The sequence below is a fragment of the Desmodus rotundus genome, chromosome 9 (assembly GCF_022682495.2).
Source record: "Desmodus rotundus isolate HL8 chromosome 9, HLdesRot8A.1, whole genome shotgun sequence".
NCBI lineage: Eukaryota > Metazoa > Chordata > Mammalia > Chiroptera > Phyllostomidae > Desmodus > Desmodus rotundus.
In genome coordinates this window covers 52,432,201-52,439,864 of record NC_071395.1, presented here as the reverse complement: position 1 = coordinate 52,439,864, position 7,664 = coordinate 52,432,201, and the positions used below count along the sequence as shown (strand labels likewise).

The 7,664-nt window shown below is 42.9% G+C and overlaps 1 long non-coding RNA gene and 1 pseudogene across 1 annotated transcript; both read left to right on the top strand.

Annotated features, from left to right (window-relative positions):
• The first annotated feature begins 74 nt into the window (after positions 1-74).
• Positions 75-5,020, top strand: LOC112305264 (uncharacterized). Its single transcript, XR_002974805.4, has 2 exons — positions 75-387; positions 3,965-5,020. It is a non-coding gene; the product is annotated as an uncharacterized lncRNA (long non-coding RNA).
• Positions 403-3,130, top strand: LOC123479774 (cytochrome c oxidase subunit 4 isoform 1, mitochondrial pseudogene; annotated as a pseudogene).
• Positions 5,021-7,664: the final 2,644 nt, after the last annotated feature.

Sequence of the window (7,664 nt, the reverse complement as noted above, 5' to 3'; positions counted from 1 at the left end):
AGGACCCTATTTTCGGAGAGTATTAGAGCGCCTGCGCCGACCCCTCCTCCCGCCGTCTTTGTGCGGAAAGGAAGGGCTTTGCGCCTGCGTTGCGCGTCGGTGCGCGTACCGCCCTGTCAGGAATCAGAGTTTGTGGAACCTTTGTAGAGTCAAACAGTAATACCTCTTAACTTGGGGTTTCGTATAGAGGGACTGCAGTCCGGGCAAGGAGCGCCAGAGGCGCTAGGGTCGCCCGCGCGGATCCCGGTGCACTGCTCGCTTCTCAGCCACCGAACTTACTCCAGATGTTTGAACGTCCAACACACCGGTAGCTTCCTTCCACCACACTGTCAGCGGATAATTGGGTCGCCCAAGCTCCGGGACGGGGTGTACACTGATTTTTGAGAGGTATGTAAGCTGCTACCACTCTTACCTCTGTGGACATAAGAAATGTCCAAACCTGTAAGAATTGTTATGAGTTTATTTGAGCCAAACCGACAGTTCCGGGAAGCGAAATCCTAACGGAATAGGAAAATGCTCTGGAGACGGGCAGTTCTGCAGTTTATTTTACACGTTGGAACAAAGGAGGAGGTGTAATAAGGAGGGTTACATGAAATCCATTGGTGGTAGGTTAGGGAGGAGGGAGAAAGCAAAACAGGGCAATCTCTGAGACTGGGTAAAATGAAGAGACGACTACTTTTACGTTGGTGGGTACAGGATAGTTAACTACGTGTACAGCACGGAGGTGGTATTTGGGCAGCAATAACAACGAGGGGTCCCGGGATTTCCTGCTCGGGTGGGAGGTTGTACCCCGCGGGGTCTGAAAGAAAGGGGATACTATGACTTTCCAAGGTAGGTTATTGGAGCTGCAAAAAGGCAACAGACAGGCTCAGTTAAGGTAAACATTGGCCTTTGTCAGGGAAGATCCCAGCCTAGGACGTGAGAGCTCGTCATGACTCGCTTTCAGTTAGGAAGTTTTAATTTCAGACCATCATCTCACGTGGTTACTTTCAGTCTCTGAGTTTGCAAACGCACCGTGCAGACCTCCCCAGCGCTTGTCAGGTTCCATGCGCGGAAGTGTCCCTCTGTTTCCTTCTCAGTCTAAATATTCTTCTGATCCCTTCAGATGGAGCTCAATTCTAACCTTCCTTGAAACCTTCTGTGCCTCCCTTCTGGTCGCGGCGAGCAGCCAGGGTGTAGCGGGCGCTCGCGGCGGGCACACCTGGGCTGCGGCTGGGCGGCAGCGTCGGTGACGGAATGTTGGCTATGAGAGTATTTAGCCTAGTTGGCAAGCGAGCAACGTGCACCTCGGTGTGTGTACTGTGTGTACTCCCTGGTACACGGGGGGGTTGTGAAGAGTGAGGACTTTGCTCTCCCGAGTTATGTCGATCGACGGGACTATCCCTTACCTGATGGAGCCCGCGTCAAGAACCTTTCTGCCAGCCAGAAAGCCTTGAAAGAGAAAGAGAACAACCCGTGGAGCAGTCGTATCAATTGATGAAAAAGCCGAATTGTATCGCAGGAAGTTCAGCAAGAGCGTCGCTTGAGTGCACAGGAGCACCGATGAGTGGAAGACAGTTGTGGGAGCTGCCATGTTTTTCATCGGCTTCACTGCTCTCATTCCGATCTGGGAAAAGCCCTAGTGTATGACCCCGTCCCGCACACCTTGGAAGAGGAGTGGGTGGCCAGGCAGACCAAGAGGATGCGCGACGTGAAGGTCAACCCGATCCAGCGCTTCTCTGCCAAGTGGGACTAGGACAAGAATGAGTGGAAGAGGCAGGAACCCACCATTCACATATCTGAACCTCTCCTTGCTGTCATCTCATTGCAGTTCAGCGTATTTACTGGAACCTGTTATATTGCAGTCCGATGCTAATAAATGGGCAGTTTACTTGAAAAAGAAAAAAAAGAAAAAGAAGACACCTCTGAGAGTCCTGACTCATTGTTGATCCCCCTCCTGGGCTATACATACCGTTTAGCGTTTACTATTCTGTGTCCGGTTCCATAGTTCCCTGAGGGGAAGTGCAACGACATAGATCTTGCTATGACTTACAGTGGTGCTGAAGAAATATTTCATAAACTGAAAGTTGCATAACTTGACCCTCACCCTTCTAATATCTTAGAACCCTGTTAGAATGAGATCTCACATATATGATTCTCTCAACTTATGAGCAATGAACCTATGTCCAGTGTGTTAAGAATAAATTGGTTTTCTTTTTAACTGAACCATTTAAAAGGTGAAAGGAGTTTGTTTAATGGAACCATGAAACAGTCAACAGAATGTTGAATATTAATCTGGCCTCTGCCACTCACTGGCTGTGTGCCCCTGGAGAAAATAAATAAATAAATCAGAAGGTAGAGGAATGTTAAATGAAAACTGAGGTTGCAGTCAGTAAATCCGGAAGGGGCATTCTACTAGTGACCTTGTTTCTTCAACAAATAAGGGCAACAAAGACGCTTTTAATGTGCAATGTTACTGTATCTGACTTGGATCTAATTTGAACAAACAATAAAAAAAGTCATCTACAATAATTAGATACTTTCAACATCAACTAGATATTTGATGATATTAATGAATTATGTTGAATATAGTGATAAGGTGGTTATGTTTTAATATGTTTAAAAGATATATCTAAAGTATTTATGAGTAAAACTGATACTTGGGTCAGGAAGCTGGGTGGGGTGCAGTAGGGAAGTATCAATGTGCATAAATTTCATACTCTGTACCCTGCACACAGCCTGGCACTTAGATATCACTCAGTTGTTTTAATGAGTAAATAAATGACCTAGACCCCCATTCTGGTTTCATCTCTGTTAGTAAATAGCTGCATAGCCTCAGGCAGGCGTATTTCCTCTCAGATTCCTCCTCTGTGAATTAGAGGTTTCTACGCTATGATTTTGAGGTTTTTTTTCCCTATCACCCTCTTTCTGATTGTAAAATTAATAACTACTGGAGACGTACGAGTGACTGCAGTGGCCCTTCAGTTCTGGGGTGTCCAAAGAACAAAATGTCACCTAAACATCACCATATCGTGGCAGTGATATTTTTTTGCTGATGCCCCAATTGTTTTTGGTCAGACACCTGCACAGCCTTGCTCCAGCCGTAATGCACAACACCTCGGAGGCTTCACACACTGCAACACTTCTCTAATGCTGCGCTGCTCCATGGCATCCCTCCTGCTTGTTGGGGATGCCTCATCATTTTTACAGAAATACACATGCCCTGTTATATTACCCAGTTATTTCTAGTTCTTATCTCTAGGAGTCACAGGCTTTAGGACTTGGCTAAAAGAGGAATGAAACAAAAAAATACATTATTCATAGTCTAAAATTTATAGGAGAAGAAGCTGGACTTGTTAACATTCTGGTCAGGCACCACTATGTTCTGGAGGCCTTTTCCTGCTCCAGGCTGGATTCGATGTCCTTCCTTATCTTTCTATAACCTTGTGTACCTCTCTATTATTTGTTTGTGCCACATTATTTTCTAAGTTTCCATTTATGTGCCTGTCTCTCTGACCAGCTTGAGACTTTCTGGCAGGAACAGTGTTTTTAATTTTGTTTCTAGCACAGTGCCTGGCACATCCTAAGGACTCAGTTTGTTGAATGAATAAATGAATGAATTTAATTAATCAAACCATGAGTAAAGCAGCAATTCCATCAAGGCCTATTCTTTATCATAAAAACATTTAACTAAATATAATTTACTAATACAATAGTTGAATCTTTTATTTATTTGAACAACTTACTTGTTTTATTAGCTGTTTTGAGATGAAATGCTTCTAAATTTAATTGCCTACCAAGTGTTTGGAGCAATCACACATGTGGGAAATGCCCTTGCTTCTTTTTTCAGAACATTCAAACCACAAGAAGCTGTTACTATTTATTCATGACCACAATCTTTTAGAGTAACCCAGTGACTTAGGAAATTATCCAAAGAATTTACCCCTTTTTAATCTCACTTTTTTTTTTCTCTCTTTATTTTCAGTCCAGCATGTGAGTAACTTGGAAGTCGTCACTCTGTCCTAGCAACAAGTAAAAAGTTGAACAAAGTAAAAATCAACAACTCTTCTTAGGACCATCAGAGAATTGAGATCAAAGGGCAAACTGCTACCACAAAAAATTGGAGAGAAAGACAGGAAAATCCAGAGCCTGACCTACTGGAGCCGGAACCTACATGCAGAAACCTCCTTGCAAACCAGTGCCAGAACAGGCAGTTTTACTGCACTTGCTCTTCTCTTCTGCTGCTTTCTGAAACACTTCTTTCTTGTGCTCTCCTTTTTCAGCAAGCTGCTTGAACACCTCAGTTTCCTGGAATCTGTGTCTTTCTTCTGCTGCTTCTAAATTTTTCTGAATTTCCTCCAGGGAAAGATTCTTCTTTAGAAGAAAAAGGGAACATTTTGGCATAAATTCTTTTGATTGAGGGATGATAACCACCTCAAAAGCTTGGCTTGCGGCACGCTTCTTCAGTACTTGGTGAACCAAGACAAGAGACTGGCAGTGTATTCTACGCAATCCACTGGCAAGGGAAGCCCCTGTTTTGTCTATGTTTACTATGGTGGAACACAGAATACCCAAGGCAATATTAATCAATAATGCTGCACTCCTGTAGTTCATGGGGTTTAAGCTTCTTGTCCAACAATAGCAAAAATTAGTTTTAAAACTAATTAATTAGTTTTATGAACCTATAGATTTTAGGTTATAATATTTACTGTCATGTTATGAAAACTTCTACCTCCTTGATTTGTTATAATGCTTATAGACGCTGAAATATAGGACTGCAGGATGCCAACAGCCACAAATTAAAGTAGAGGCAGTGAAATGTTGTAACCATGGCAATGCATTGGTTCAGCGCGAGACCCTGGTATGTATGCCAGGTAGAATGTATGCCCCTGGTCCAGGGTAGGAAGAATAGATAACACCCCACTCAGTCAGAGCATGCCTGTACTCTTGCCCCTCCTCCTTCCTTCCTGTGGCTTTTCAAATCTCTCTAAACTCAACACTCAGAACCTGCTCATGTGTTAAATAAACCATTTTACTAGTACGTAATCTGTTGGGGGTTTATCAGCATCTAACTGATACAAGGGAAGGAAAATACTCAACTTCACCCCTCCCTAGCCATCCTGTCCCACCTAAGGCTGGGGGAGGGAACTGAGAAGCACTTGTGAAGCTCACAACCTGGAGGCACAGGCTCACTATAAGACTGAGACCTCATCATAGGTCTTAAAAACCACACCCCTTCCCCCACAACTTACTACCACATTATTACTAAGGCCTATTTACTATAGTTCCTTTTACCACATACATTATGTCCAGCTTTCAACAAAAAGTTACAAGGCATACTAAAAGGCAGAAACAACAACAAAACCCCACACAGTTTACAGAGACAGAGCAAACATAAGAACCAGAGTCAGATTTGTCAGGAATGTTGGAATTATTAGACTAGAAATTTTTAAAAATAGATTTTTATTGGGAACCACCCTGCCTGGTTTCAGAAGCTGTAATCCTGCATGGCTAAGGCTCAGTCAGAGACCTTGGGACCATAAGTCACTAAGGAGACAAAGCTTATCTCCCTGGCAGGGGCGCTGCCTCTTCCCACTCTACCCTGCTTGGCCCTGACCTGTTAGCCAATGACGGGTAAGATTCCTCAAGGGAGGGACGACCTAAGACAGGCATGGTCATGAAGAGGCCCATAGGGAAGGACTTGGGGGCTATAGAAAAAGGGGGTGATGGACCCTCGCCCCTCGGCTTTGACATAGCCTGAGTCCTCATTCTGTCTGCAAGAAGTCTCCTAATCTCTTGGCTGCCTAACTCCCCCCCGCCCCACCCGACTTAAGCCTGAAACAATGACAGGGGTGGGGCAGTGCAGTCCTGTGCTGGAAAGGGCAGATTCCCTGGGGCGATCAGGCCTAAGAAAGAATACTTAAAACTCTGTGAAACCTGCTTTGCTAAGAATGCCCCCCTCAATTCTCTGATAAGGGTCCAAGCATGAAATGAGTTTGTTTCCCAAAGTTTAATAGCCCTTTCGCTAACTGATCCTGACTCAGAATAAGTCCTCAGAGTTCTTTGTATGTTATGTATAGTTTGATCCTTACTGCCTGACGATGATTGATGAGCTTTACCTGTATTCCTGTGCAGTTTGAACCCAATAAAAGCCCATTGAGGAAAAGGCTCTTGGTCCTTCTCCTTTGAGAGATCGGCCACCTTTCCTCCCTAGGCAGATCATGTCTTGGTAGACTTATTCTCATCCATGATGGCTGGGGGGCCCTGCGGGTGGAGCCACCGACAGATTTACTTTATTTTTAGAGAGAGGTGAAGGGAGGGAGAAAGAGAAGGAGAGAAACATCATTGTGTGGTTGTCTCTCACATGTCCCCCACTGGGGACCTGGCCCACAACCAGGCATGTGCCCTGACCAGGAATGGAACCAGCAACCCTTTGGTTTGCAGGCTGGCACTCAGTCCACTGAGCCACACCAGACAGAGATAAACCAGAAATTTAAAATAACTATGACTAACATGCTAAGGAGTCTAGGAGAAAAAGCAGACAACATGCAAAAAGAGATAGGTAACACAAGCAGAGAGATGGATATTGTAGTAAAGAACCAAAAAGAAATATCAGAGACCAAAAAGCACTAACATAAGTAATGTCTTTGGTGAGCTCATCAGTACACTAGATATGGCCAAGGAAACAATCAGTGAGCTTATTGACATTTGAGATAAAATGCCTCTAAAGTTTATCGCCTACCAAGTGGTTAGAGCAATCACAGATGTGGGAAATGCTCTTGCTTCTTTTTTCAGAGCATTAAAACCACAAGAAGCTGTTGTTATTTATCCATTCATGACCACAGTCTTTTAGAGTCACCCAGTGACTTATCAAATTGTCCAGAGAATTTACCTGACAAAGGAAATGTCAATAAAAACTTCCAAAACTGAAAAGCAAAGAGAAAAAAGACTAAAAAAATGTAACAGACTACCAAGAACTGTGGGAAAACTACAAAAGTGTAATGTACCTATAATGGGATCAACAGAAGGGGAAGGAGACAGTAACAGAAGAAATATTTGAAGTAACAATGACTGAATTTCCCAAAATTAATGTCAGCTACCAAACCACAGATAATAGGAGCTCAGAGAACACCAAGCAGGATAAATGCCAAAATAAAACTACACCTAGGATATTATATTCAAACTGCAGAAAGTCAAAAGTGAAGAAAAAATCTTGAAAGAAATAAGAGGGGAGGAAATCTTACATATAGGCAAAGATAAGAATTACATCTGACTTCAGAAAGCATGCAAGAAGAAAGTTGAATAAAACATTTAACATTTTAAGAGGAAAAAACTACCAACCTTGAATTCTATATCCAGCAGAAGTATCCTTCAAAACATTGAGGGAATTTGATGCTAGTAGAACTGCCTTACAAGAAATGTTAAAAGAAGTTCTTCAGAAAGAAGGAAAATGACTTAGGTCAGAAACTCATATGTACATGAAGAAATGAAGAACATTAGAGAAGAAACAAGTGAAGGCAAAGTAAAAACTGCTTTTTCTTATTTTTAGCTGATCTAACAAAATAGTTTGTTGAAAGTAACAACAGTGAATTTGATAATTATAGTTTGTATATAAGTGAAATGAATGACTGTGACACAGGGACAGGATGAAGGAATTAGAGATACTTTGTTATTCTAAAGCACTT